A 14,721-nucleotide genomic window follows, 5' to 3' on the forward strand; every position below is an offset into this window, starting at 1 on the left:
GACATGGATGGCAGTTTTGGCTCACCCAAGAATGAAGCCTGCACTGGGAAGTTGGTTGGTTAAATGGCATGGATGATAGAGAAGGGCCTACAGAAGGCAGGTACTGGGGTCTGGGGGCCTAGGGGATGTGCAGAGGAGGTGTGCAGAGGAAGAGGTGTGCAGAGGAGGCTGTGTGGCAAGGGAGGGCAGCAAAACATCTTCTCTTGGAGAGTCCAAGGTCGAGACAGTGAGGATATCCTGTGCACACGGTACATGCCACCAATCAAAGGAGCCCTGGCCTGTTGTGTGGCAGCTGCCTACACATAATCCTGGGCCATGGCCTGTGCACACCCCTGCTTGGCCAAGGGCATCCTGATGAAAGAAACTTGTACTCTGCTAAAGCCTGCCTGGCAGTTGACCCACAGAACCTGCCTCAGCTACTAGCTGTTGTTACTGCTGTTGTTGCTGCCTGGAGCATACTAGGGCAGGGTCCAGGGGTGGCAGCACTGGCCACAGACACTACCCAGGCTGGACAGCAGGAGCAGATTGCCCTTCCTAAAGTCAGGCCAGTGGCAGGATTTTGCCTACCATTATTTCTGACTGGTCTTTCCCGAGAGAACCACAGGCCATTTGTGAGTGCCTGCAAGAAGAGCATGCTTTGGCAGCATTCAGGCCACTGGTCTTCCAACCCTAGGCCTGACATAGGGACCCCTGTATCTCTCAAATCATGCTGGCCTTGTTGGACATTGGGTAGGGACACTGAGGACATGCACACCACAGGCTGGTCTCCTGTGGGACCACAGATTCCCATGGGACCCATCCCATTCCCAGACAGCGGCAGCAGGAAGACCAGGCCCTCTTTTGGGCCTAGTGCCTGCTACAACCTGGGCTGCATGTTCTGCTTTGCCTGTACCACTTCCTCACTGCCCCAGACCTGTCCTGGTTGGTCATGGTGCAGGCCTTTCTGCTGGGCTTGGTGTGTTCCTGCAAAGTCGGAGTGTGCATATAATTCCCCTGTGGTGAGGACAGGGCCCCTTGGGCCAGCCCCATGACTTGCAATGCTGATATGCTAGCCAAGACCTTCCCATGGAGGCAACTCCAGCAAATCCAGGTCTGAGCCTGGTTTCCTTTTACCTGTGAGACACAATGACAAGGCATAACACATTCTGACAAGGCAATCTGTAGGAAATTTAGTAAGGGCATATCCAGAAATGCTGGTCAGTGCAGGAGGCTTGGCATATTTGCCACGTTCCATGCTTCATAGGGAGTAGTCACAGCTGCTTAGAGATGGCTTTGGACCCACATATGCCCTGTGTCCACCCACCACACAAGCTGGACACATCCCCCAATGAGGCAATCTTCCCCTCGCAATGAAAGCAGCAAGCTCCCTGGCTTGGTGCCTTGGTATTTCTGCTTAGGATTTCAGGAAGACAGAGATATTGAGCCCCAGGCACATGCCCCACACACATTCTCTGTGTGTGGCACAGCCTGTCCTCACCCCTAGGCTTGAGGGGAGCCATTCTACCCTACCATTGTGGAAATTGTTAGTGCTCCAACCATGACCGGCACAGGAGCACTGCATGAAACCCACTCGGCCTGCCACAGAGAGGGCCTGCCACAGAGAGGGCCTGCCACAGAAAGTCCTTAGACCACCTATGGCTGCTTCTGCTGTTGCAGAAACAACTCCTAGCCTCTTTTTGTATTTACGTGCACCTCACAACCACTGTAGACACCACCTGTGCCAAATAAATCTCCTGTGGACAGCACATCGTTCAAGCTCTGTGTCATTTCATAGTCAAACAGTGCATTCCCAGTGGCTGTGGGGACAGCAGGCCCTGCCCTATTTTCCAGAGGGTGGGGTTTGTGGGGTGTGGAGAGGTACCTCCCTCGGGGACAGGGCACACAAAAGGCTGGCGATGAGGAAAGTCTCATCCTTTGTGTGGAACACTGAGAATTTCATTCATCTTCTTCCTCCTCTTCCTTTTTCTTCTCTTCTTCCTCCTCTTCTTCTTCATCTTACTCCACCTACTGCACAGGCCTGGATAATGACAAAAAAGGCACAACAGGTTCCATGTAGCTCCCACAAACTCCAGCCGTGTTCATGTTGCCATGGTAGCCAGGCAGGTTACACAGGATGCTGATGTTACCACAGCTTCCTTGCAACCCCTTGCCTCTGCTGTCATGTCCGGCACAGTTGCCTTGAGGCCTAATGTGCTCCTGACAGGCTGCCACTGTGGTGTAAATGCTTATGTTCCTACTTTCTGTGCCCTTCACAGGTGTACCCGAATCCCAGCCAAGCCCTAATGCCCATCCACCACACCACACCACACTCAGCACATATCTCACTGTGTCTGCAAAGCTTCAGCGACATTCCTTGGTGTGGTGGGGCATTGGTGGGAAGAGTCAACCGCACTGGCACAAGAGTACAACCCTTGGTGTCTGAAAGAGGGGGAAGAGGGCTAGGGCTGAAAGCCTGGCCACAAGAATGTGGCACCGCCAGTGCTTAAGGAGTAGGATTTCTGGAGTCATGACTTGAGACTATAGGCCAGTGGCATATCAGTGCAGGGATCCTCCAGTGGGTTCAGGTGAGGGGCATCTCATGCCTGCAGGAGGCTTGATAGCCTATTTCACCCAGATTTCCACCCTCCATCATGAAGGGATCTGTGCTCCAGTACCTGGGCAACTTATTCCACCTCTGGCACAATTCCCATGAAGCTGGCATCCTTCCTGGGATAGTACACAAGAGGATTGAGCCCCAGGTCTTCACAGATGATCTGGGCAGGGGCTGCTGGAGGTGTGCATTTTGGCCTCAAGGTACTAAGTATAATGAATAGATTGTGCTGAGAAAGGTGTATAAGTGCAGCAGAATGGACACTTTTATGTAGGCATTATTTATAACAAGTGTGCAACTTATTTGACAAGGGCAAAGTTCATGCAAAAATACAGTTTGATAGGAAGAAGACAGGTGGAACTATGCAAGGCTCACTCAGATTTGCTGTGGCCAGGAGCTGATTCTGCCTGCATTCTCCATGTGGAATTCCTGATGGCAGGATCTCTTTTTGGGTCCTCCATGTGGACTTCCTAGTGGCTGGAGCTCCTTCAGCATTTACTAGATCTGTAAGAGGAATGCCCAAACTGCACCATAGTCTATGGCACCTGTGCACACTGCACTGTCCCAGCCCGTCCCTGTGCCTTTACGGAGCTGCCTTCTTCATGCCTGGGCCTAGATGGTTGAGTTCTTGCTGATGCTGACTCTGCCTTGAGACAATGATGGCACCGATTGAGTCTCACAACGGGAGATGCTCTTCCCTGGTGTGTACAGTGAGGATTAGATGTGCTGGTGAGTCACTGAACTGGAAGCAGAGAGTCATGGTGGTGCATGGATGTATAAGCACATGAAGAGGGAAGGCACTGAGGTATCATCATGGCCATCTACAAGGCTGAGGAGGAAATGATCTCAGACAGTCTAACCAGCATGCACTGGCTGGAGACTGGGCCTGTTGAGCTGTCCCTAGCAGGAGAGGTGTTTTCCTTGGTGGACAAGTTAGCAGGAGGAACCAGCTGGCCAACTGGTGCCAGGAAGTCTTGATAAGCTACCGTTTCCTGTTAGGGTTCCAGATTTGTAGGGGCTCTATGGGAGGAGCTGCTCTGCTCTGAGATGCTCCTCAGATGTGTAGCAGACAATGTCTGGTGTCCCTGATCTGAGAGTAAAGATGTGTTAGAATCCTTCAGGAAGGGAGAGAGCAGACAGGGCAACTTTGAGGAGAGCAGATGTTTGGTCCTTCTGGAGAAAAGTTTTAGCTGTGAGCTCTGGAAGAGGAATGTCACCTGGCGCCCAGGGCCAGGAAAGTTTCAAGCAGATTGTTCTCTAAGGACAGCTCTGTCTCCTACTGTGGGCTGCTCTGTCTCCCACTGTAGGCAGTTCTGTGGCCTGCTAGGACCTCAATCTCCCAGACCGTGCAGACACATTCCGTTGTTCCTGGTCATGACACAACTTAAGGGTTCTGTCTCTGATGACCAAGCTAGTTAGGATTGCTCTATCAGCTTCCCACTCGCTTTTCTCCTCATTTCTGGCTATCTGCATTTTGCCTGCCACATTTCTATGCATTTCTTCTTTCTTACACTAATTCAGCCTCTAGATAAATGTGATTACATTTGGATTCAGCTTGATTTCAAACTCATAGTGCTGTTCCTGCTGGCCTGCTGGCCCATTATTTCCTCCTCATTGTGACAACTGCCTCTGAATTCTCAGCTTGTCCACATCTACCTGTGCACTATCAGCCTTGGCAGACTTTTGAACCCATGGTTTTCTGTAGCCAACCAGCTCTTCCTCACCTGCATAATCACCAGCCCTTTAGTCAACGTATAACCCAGATTTTCAGCAGCAATCTGCCTGTGAATTCAACTGCCCCAAGCCTGTGCCTGGGCCAAGTATTTCTTACAACTTTCTCCTCTTTGGCCTCTAGCATCAACTACTCATTGCCATGCAACTCAGTGTCACTCTCAGGCTTGCACCCAAGAGTATGTGTGTTCTCTCTGAAAGCTCCTATGATTCTTTCTGCCCATCAGGTGAATGTATCAGTGTGATTACAGAACAAGTGCAAAAATTCAATATCCTCCATGCTTGATTTGACAATTATTTTACCTAAAGAAGGTGAATCAGTTTCTGTGTTCCTGTGCAGTGTCCAGGATACATAATACATGAAAACATCTTGTAAACATACCATGCAGTTGTAGAGTTGACTACTTCAGAGCAGTAAAATCAATTTGAGGATCCAGAGGTGTTGTTTTATCCTTGACAGTGTAAATTTTCTCTTGGATGAACGTCATAACTTTTCTCCTGGAGGACCATCAGCTCTCTGCTATGGGGAAAGAATATAACACAAGAGATTTCTCCACTCTTTCAAGAAATGTATTATTTTTGTGGAAAGAGCAGACTTACCTCTGCTTTTAAAATTCATACACACACATTCCACATACTCTCACAATTGCAGACATAAGCATATATTTTATTCTTTACCTTGTCTCATTCAGTGTTTGCATTGTCAGTAAGTTATAATGAGATGAATGCATTGTGCAAAAGAATACAGGTTTGTTGAAATTAAATAGAATACAAACTGGGAAGGAGCATATCTGAATCAGGTAAAATTAATGTTCCAGCCAGCTAAGCTGGTAATGTGCACACAGCGAAGGCCTATGGATGAGGCACCAACAAGGAGACCAGTGATGGTGGAAGTCTCTCTCAAGCCTCCCTTTATTACTCCTTATATACTCTTTCCCCCAAGCCCGTTAACAGAACAATAGGATGCCAATGAGTCTGATTAGACCCAGTACTTTTAGCCGCAAGCCCATTTGCTGTAGAGCTCAGCTTAATGAGCGCTAATCAACTCCTTAGCCCTCAACAGGTCCCCCTTTTTTGTTTTATAGCAGACTTGAATGCACCTGTCTTAGGTTTTGGACTCTCAGGATATCAGTCTTATCCATCATCGGGAATCTCCATAGCATGAAGGAGCCCCTGTCTTAGGTTGGTCAGTACCCGGTCCATCTTACCCATCACTGGCTGCCATTCAGTGCGCTGTCTACTGCGGCTGCACAAACCATACTTGGGGAGGCTGGTAACCCTGTACCATGGCTAGGAGTGTTTCTGGCTCAGTAGCAATGAGCAGACACAGTTACTGGGCTTCGGAAAACATAGAACTACACAGGTGAAACATACATAAAGGCACAATGGGAGACAAGAGGTCCTGAACATAGGAGTAACTTTAGCTCAGTAGCAATGAGCAGACAGCAGTTCCCAGGCTTGGGAAAATATTTTGCACTGGCATAGGTGTTGCACACAAAAAGGCATCTGCTGCTTCTTTGCCAACAAATCAACCCACAGTTGCACTGCAAGCATGCCCAGCTACACGTATTCATAGATAAAGTTCAGTTGTTCCATAGCTCAGGCAGTCAGTTCTGCAAGCTTGCTCATTTTCACCAAGGTAGCTGATGGTGGTGGCTGCTGACATACTGGCCTTGATGGTCGCCAAATTGCAAAAGTCTTTTTTAAGCTTTTCAGGTCAACAAAGGCCTCTCTGACAGTCCCAAATGCATAGGCAAGATTCAGGGCAACTGCAGGATAACAGCAGAATCACAATTGCCATTCCAGCATGCTGTCAGGGTGCACTGGAATTTGGTGTCAACCACTTCAGAGGTGGTTTTTGTTCCGGCGATCTTCCGATTCAAATGCCATCATCTTGGCCAGTACCTGAGCTTTCACAAGACTCAGCAGCAGGAGCTTGCCAGGCAAGCCTGTCAGGAATTAACCTTGGATCATTTTCATTTTCTGGGAAAATACAGACTGATCCTCGCCCCCAAATGAGGTTGGTATCCGGGCCATGCCACTGACCAGTCAAGGGATCCTTCCACATCACATAACGCTTCTGCTTCTGAGATAGATTCCAATGACAATCTGCAGCAGTCTGTCCTTCAACATCCAATGTTAAGAAATTTAAAATAAATAATACAAGGTTTAAGTGATCTTGGGGAGTGGTATATTCCCCCTTTTTTGTTTTAATAAGGTAATCCTTTTTATGATTGGCACATTGCACAACACCTTGACTTTGAGGATATTAACCAGGGGGGGCTTAGGTCTAAAGTATCAGGTTGCTTACTCTTATAGGGTCAGTATAAAGTGAAAACTGTATAATAATAACTTTACAAAACATTTATTCCAAAGACCTACTTTCTGTTATAAATTAGACAGGAGTACAGGTTAATAATAAATGTATCAATGATGTAATATATTTTGAAAACAATCTATTAGTATTTTAAATTACATAAATTTAAGCAATCTATGTTAATTAGTAATCTTATTCAAAGTAAATAAGTTTGTAGCAAAGGTTTAAAATCACTTGGATATTTTTACAATCCTATCAGAAAGCTCTGGGAGTTTCTGCAATATTCAGATCTCAAGGCAACCTGCTTTTGCTGTTGATATGTAAATTATCTGTCCTGAATTTGCAGTTGAGGATCCAGATAGCTAATGAGACAGATGCATAAATTTACCTGATTTTTAAAATATTTCCTACATTGGGCTCGGCAGCGTGGCCTAGTGGCTAAGGTCCTCAGCTTGATCACATATGGCCGCTGGTTCTAATCCCAGCAGCTCCACTTCCTCTCTGTCTCTCCTCCTCTCAGTATATCTGACTTTGTAATAAAAATACAATAAATCTTTAAAAAAAATGTTTCCTACAGGAAGTTTAAACTTAATTCACAAAAGCTAGAACATTTTCTGATCAACAGACATTAACACATTGTAACAATTTTAATCAACTTATACAGAAGACAAATATTAAGACACGTGTGTGTGCGCATACACACACACACAGACACACACTTTTGGAAATCTAAAAAATTATTCAAAATCAAGTTCAGTAATAGTAGTGTTCTTCAGAAACCACTAGCTGAAAAGCCATCAAGTGAATAGTCTTGAGCAACACCTTGAGAGAGAAAAGTCACCAGTATGAAATTCCTCCCTCATTGCAAATGCGAATTTTAATCTTCCCAGTAATATAGCCATCCTAAGAATACATAGTGAACAAGCAGATACAATTGTAGCGCTAAATCATTAAAAGTGTGCAAACTAAAATTTAAACCTTCAAAACTCCATGGGTGTGTACAACATTTTGACATGACAGAATTTTACTACATTTAGCAACAATCTTAGTCCAATCAACCTGATTAACTGTCTCCAGAAAAGGGGAGATTAATCCGTTGGCATTCTTGAGGCCTCATAAGATTAACAAGGGAAACCCTAGAATTGGAAATTTTGAATTCTTGGATGCCCCTTTAAGGATGGCTAAAATATCTAGAAGAAGGTTTTTACTGTTGCTGGTATAACACATTTTAGATCAGATTCCGTTATTGACATGAAATCATCACTCAAATACCTTTAAAACAAATAACAAATCCTTTGCCAATTTAAAGCAGTGAGAAATTTGATAACCAGCCGAAAACACAAGAATTATTTTAAACTACAAAAATTCTTTGTGTATAATGAATGCCACATCAATTTAACTTATACCTTGAAATGATTTCATGGTGTATTAGAATTTACTTCTATAACAAATTATTTGTGCTAAAATTTCACATTTTTGAAAACATCACAAATGAAAACTTAAGAATTATGAGAGATTCATCTTGTATTACTTGTTGAATTCTAAATTCCCAAAAGTTGCCACGGGCCATGGATATGCAGATGAAGTTAGCTTGCCAAACATATATCATAAAAAAGACTTTAGAAAGTACAATTTCCAAGTCTGAAGGACAAATTCTGTACAATCATTATTTTGCCTGACTTTTTCTTCCTGATGATATTATACAGATATTTAAAAGGTGCATAATCAGGAAACAGAAAACTTAGGGTCAGTTAATGGAGGCCTGGATGAATCAAAAGCAGCCACCTGCCAGCAACAGAAGGCCTAACAAAATCAGCATTCTAAGAACTGCTATCAGAGCAAAACATTCAGCCAAGCTTCCAATGGGTGGGGGATCCTCAGAAGACTGACTTCCATCCTCTTCCCCTTTGTCTTCAGAAGAGAATTCTGAATCTACTTCGTGCAATTGCTCCAGAGATTGTCTGGTCTGCATTTTCTTCGCCCTTTTATCCTGGATTGGGGTTCTTCTGTCTTCTTATTCTGGTTCGGAGCTCCTTCTTTCTCACCCTGGTTTGGAGTTCCTTCTGTCTACTTACTCTGCTTTGGGCTTCCTTCCCCCTTTTTACACATAATTTTTGAAGGAAGAGTTGAACAATCGCTTGACAGTATGACAAAGTAATATTTATCAAGCGCCATAGAAAAAAGGTGGCTGCAATGAAGGAAACCATGCAATACATCGCAGTCAGTTTCTAATGAAATTCTGTGATGCCCTAAGCTTAATGTCGATGCATTGTGAATGGAGCAGATCTCGATTCCTTTAACTACCTGCATTTTAGCGAGTTCTTGCTCCATGATAACTTTTACTTATGCACCTGCCAAATTTTTTTAAACCTGCTTCTAGATTTCTTGGGTCCCTCAGATTGTCCCTAATGTCCCTGAATGGGGAGAAGGTCTGGGAATGGAATTAATTATGCCGTCTAGAGGTTTCAAATTCTAAACTTGCATCCAGATTTCCGGGGTCCCTCAGATTGTCACTCTTGTCCCAGAATGGAGAGAAGGTCTGGGGATGAAATTAATTATGCCCGTCCATAGTTCCAGAGGTCCCTCAGATTGTCCCTCATGCACTAGCACAGACAGATGGTCTGGGGATGAAATAAGTTATGCCCCTGCAAAATTCCTAAATTCTAAACTTACCTTCATAGATGCAGGGGTCCCTCCGATGTCCTTTGTCTTGTGCTCCATGTTAGGCACCGTTTGTCATGCCCAGCAGAGCCAATAAGGTGGACACGGTGAAGATCTGGGGATGAGGCACCAACAGGAGACCCTTAATGGTGGAAGTCTCACTCAAGCCTCCCTTTATTACTCCTTATATACTCTTTCCCCTAATCCCTTTAACAGAACAATAGGATGCCAGTGAGTCTCATTAGGCCAGGTGATTTAACCGCAAGCCCATTTGATGTAGAACTCAGCTTAATGAGTGCTAATCACCTTCTTAGCCCACAACAAATAAAGCTATAGGATTTATTTTTTCTTTGTTTCATTCAGTATAATCTCTTTTATTTATTTATTTATTTATTTATTTATTTATTTATTTATTTATTTCTGTTACTTACAATGCATAATGTGATACCGTTTCATAGGCTTTAGGATTCCCCCAAACATTTCCCATGCCCTCTGCCCATAGTGGATTCTTCCACCTTCTTGCAGTACTATAGTTCAAATCCAGTCACAATGCTTTCATTTCAAGCATATACTGAGCATAGAGTCCAGCATCTTATTGTCCAGATAAATTCAATGGTTTCTTGGGGAGACCATTTCTAGCCTGAAGGCAGAGCTGACTGAATATAATCACAATCAATTAAAAGCCTGAACATAACATCAGCAACAATTGCAACATTATGGAGTTAGCTGATATGGTATTGAGTAACCAATATGTGAAAAAAATGCAAGTTCTTAACCACATCTTGTGACTACTTCATTCACATTTTAATTTTAGCTTATATAGAGACCTGGCTGTTCTACACCTTAAAATGGCTATAGGGTACTAATCAGCTGTCTTGTGTCTATTTTCATTTTAGTATTTGGCAGTTTTTACTGTTGAAGCATAATTTTGCTGAACTTGGAAAATTTTAGGATAGCCTAAACTGGCTTATACCTCTAAAAAGGCATATGTCAACAGAGGAAGTGCAGAACAGTTGTAGGAGGGATGTGCAGAGAAATCTTTAATACCTTAGTGAGGAATAACCAATCTCTGTGTCCTGTCTAGTAAGGTATGTATGACTCCACACTGACCATTTCTTCCAGGTTTTAAGCTTTCCTTGTTCTCTGTCTATAATTCTAATTTTGTTGTTAGTTTTGTTGTTCTTGTTGTTTGGGGAGGGTTCTGGGGTGACTCTGATCATCATTGCAAGAGAGGGTGGGGATCCAAAGTTGGAATTAAGTAAGGACCAGAGAAAGCTCCTGTCCCTAGTTTCAAAGGAAGTTTACTGTTCTTTTGTTTCATGCAGTCCACTTAGGTCTACTGACTGGTGTTCCAATAACCTTGGATTCTGTGAGGAAGGATTTGGGCTTCTTCCATCCCATGTGGTAGATCCAAATGGGGGTGGATGATCTCAGAGTTTTTGGCCCCCGTAGGCACTCCATTTCCCCGTGGTGTCCTTGGTAGTTGGGATGTAGTCCTTGTGCCCTTACTGATAGTCCTTGGTGAGGATCCAGGTGTCTCCAGGGTTGAGATACAAGCCTCCTCCTGTCCACATTCTCCACTCTTGGGTTCCCCTCGCCCCGCTCTGTGCATATGACCTCCTGTTAAGAGGTTGACATGATTACTCTTGATTCTTCCTGTATGTCTTTTTAGTTTTACTACTATCTAATGCTGATTCGAGTCTGTTGTCTATGAGTTACCTGTTATGTTCCTGATAGGTTATACTTCAGGTCTTCCTCACACATTCTAAGGAAATGGCCGATTTCTCTGCTCTCCCGCTGCATTTCTGAGTAGCACAGTCTTAAAAAGTATATTAGGCTTTACAATTCTTTGGTGTAGATCATAAGCAATTTGACTAACACTGATTGTATGTTGATTGTTTACTTCATAGTATCTTATTGCATGAGATACAGGCTGTTAGGGTTGAAATAATATTGCAGTTTACAGGTTCTGCTTTTCCAATTGACACCATTTCATCTTAAATTAAGGCAAACATGTGTTAACTGATCTTTTGGGATTGGCTCATTTCCCTTAACATAACTGTTTCCAGCTGGGCCCATTTGGCCACCAAGAACTGCATTTCATTTTTGTTATTGTTTGTTTATTTTTTTTAATAGCTGAGTAGTATTCCATGGAGTAAATGCACCATAGCTTTCTTATCCAGTCTTCTGTTGATGGGCATTTTGGTTGCTTCCATGTTTTTGCAATTACTGATTGCTCTGCTATGAACATGGGGTGCATGTTGGTTTCAGGTGTAACAGCTGTTTTTAATATATTCCCTGGAGTGCTCTTGCTTAACAATATGGTATGCACATTTTCAGGTGTTTGAGTGTTCTCCATACTGATTTCCATCATCCCATTGTCTACACATGCCCAACAGTTTCACTGAGATTCCATCTTTTGCCTGGATGCATGCATGCATGTTCCATTGTACCCCCGCATCTGTATATGATAAACCTCAGTACTCCATCAGTCTACATTATCGTAAGTGAGAACGCATGGAATGAGGTCAACAACCAGTATGAGTTAGAACTGCCACATCATCAACAACATCAACAATAAATTATAGCACCTTGAAAAAAATAATGCACCATCGAGTAACCAGCACATGAGTGACAAAAACGAAGCACAGAAGTCTCTTGAAAAAATAATGCCATCATTTAATTCATGAGCACCTGATGGATTCAACTTGAGAAAAAAGATTATTTGGAAGGAGCCAAAGTGAAAAAAAATTAAAACACATGGGATACAGCCTAAAAAGCAAACAATCAAAAACACAGTATGGATTGGATTATTGTAGTTAGATTTTCCACATTGGCTTCCTTATATGAGAGAGAACATATGATATTTGTTCTTCTGTGATTAACTCATTTCATTGAGCATAATGGTCTCTAGTTGGGACTACCTGGTTGTAAATAGAATAATTTCATTCTTCTTAATAATTGAATAATATTCCATTGAATAGATGTACAACAATTTCTTTAATGACTCTTCCTTGGATGCACGTCTGGATTTCTTCCATGTTTTTGCTATTGTAGATTGTGTTGCTGTAAATATAGGATTACAGGTCCGCTTTGCACATGCAGATTTCACTTCATTTGGGTGTGTTCCTAGAGTGGGATAGCTGGGTCATATGGCAGATTTATTTGCAGTTTTTCAAGCACTCTCCATATTGATTTCCTCAATGGTTATACTAGCCTACACTCCCACCAGCAGTGGGAGGGTGTCTTTCTCCCCACATCCATGCCTGCAACTGTTATCATGTGACTTCTGAATGTAGGCCAGTCTCGCTGGAGTTAGTTGGCACCTCAAAGTGGTTTTCATTTGTATTTCTCTGATGGTTAGAAAGCCTGAGAGTTTTGAACCTGTTCTTTTGAGAAATGTCTTTTCATTTCTATGTATTTATTTTGCCCATTTTGTTACAGGTTTCCTTTTTTTCTGTACCTGGGTTTCTGAAGCTCTTTGTAGATACTGGATATAGTTCCCTATTTCTTGTGTAATGTGCAAAAAGTTTTCTCCCATTCTGTTAGTTGCTTCTTCACTTTGTTAATTGTTTCCTTTGCCGTACAGAAGCTTTTGAGTCTGATGTAGTTCCATTTATTCACTTTATATTTGATTGTCGTAGTTTTTGGCGTTTTTTCTAAGAAGTCTTTTCCTGTTTCTATACCTTGGAGAATGCTTTTTGTTGTGGGCTAAGAAGGTGATTAGCACTCATTAAGCTGAGTTCTACATCAAATGGGCTTGCGGTTAAATCACCTGGCCTAATGAGACTCATTGGCATCCTATTGTTCTGTTAAAGGGCTTAGGGGAAAGAGTATATAAGGAGTAATAAAGGGAGGCTTGAGTGAGACTTCCACCATTAAGGGTCTCCTGTTGGTGCCTCATCCCCAGATCTTCACCGTGTCCACCTTATTGGCTCTGCTGGGCATGACAAACGGTGCCTAACATGGAGCACAAGACAAAGGACATCGGAGGGACCCCTGCATCTATGAAGGTAAGTTTAGAATTTAGGAATTTTGCAGGGGCATAACTTATTTCATCCCCAGACCTTCTCTCCATTCTGGGACAAGAGCGACAATCTGAGGGACCCCGGAAATCTGGATGCAAGTTTAGAATTTGAAACCTCTAGACGGCATAATTAATTCCATTCCCAGACCTTCTCTCCATTCAGGGACATTAGGGACAATCTGAGGGACCCAAGAAATCTAGAAGCAGGTTTAAAAAAATTTGGCAGGTGCATAAGTAAAAGTTATCATGGAGCAAGAACTCGCTAAAATGCAGGTAGTTAAAGGAATCCGAGATCTGCTCCATTCACAATGCATCAACATTAAGCTTAGGGCATCACAGAATTTCATTAGAAACTGACTGCGATATATTGCATGGTTTGCTTTCATTGTAGTCATCATCTTTCTCTGGCACTCGGCAAAAAGTGATTTGCCATCCCTTGAAGCAGTGGTGCAACCCCAGCATAAAATATTGTCCATTAGAGGGAGGAGAGAGCTGAAAACCAGGGTGAAACTGCAGAAGAAAGCCCAAACCAGACAATGTCTGGAGAAAGTGCGTGAAGAAGCTTTGTAGTCCTCTTCTGAGGACTGATTCAAGAGGAATGTGTTACTGATTGAGAGTCATTTGCTTTGGTGAAACAAATGGCAGAATTATCCTTAGAAACACCCACTTGACAATGGCGTAAAAACTCTGAGCCAGAGTTTGACTGGTTCTGTATAAATAAAGCGGACAGCTTTCTTGCATTGTCCACAATGATCAAGGAATCCTAGTGGTCGGTCTCTTTCTTTCGTTGCGCCTCATCCACGGACCCTTCGCAAGTTCCGAACTCAGCCGGAGCTTGTGTCTGGCAAGTGGCACCCAACGTGGGGCTCAATGAATGTAGGTCTTTTCTGTCTCTTTGCAGTGTGGATAGGACTTCACCCAGGGTGCTGCAGACCCCCTGAAAGAAGGTCAGATTAGGAGGGGTGAAGTCAGAGTTTAGATTGAGAAGTTGTGTACTCTCTGTTCTGTAAAAATGGGCCAGAGTGATTCTAGTAAAAGAAGTCTATATGCTGATATTATGAAACATTCCTTACAGAGGAAGTGCATTAAAGTTAGCAAGAACATTTGTTAGAATTTTTACAATTTTTACAAAATGTTAGCCCATGGTTTATTGAGCAGGGCGCTTTAGACTTACACACATCAAATCAGGCTTGTGAATGATATGAAAATGTGGTATCGGAGTAATGGAAGAGTGGGCATACCATCCTCTGCATATGCCATCTGGAATGTTTTATGGCATGCACTAGATGTGGGACCTGAACTTTATCCCGCGCCTTCAGCCCTGCCAAGAGAACATAGTCCCCTTCTTGATCCTGAGAAGGGAGTCTCAGGCATCAGTTATGGCTCAATGGAAAA

The sequence above is a fragment of the Ochotona princeps genome, chromosome Y (genome assembly GCF_030435755.1).
Source record: "Ochotona princeps isolate mOchPri1 chromosome Y, mOchPri1.hap1, whole genome shotgun sequence".
In the NCBI taxonomy this organism is placed as follows: domain Eukaryota; kingdom Metazoa; phylum Chordata; class Mammalia; order Lagomorpha; family Ochotonidae; genus Ochotona; species Ochotona princeps.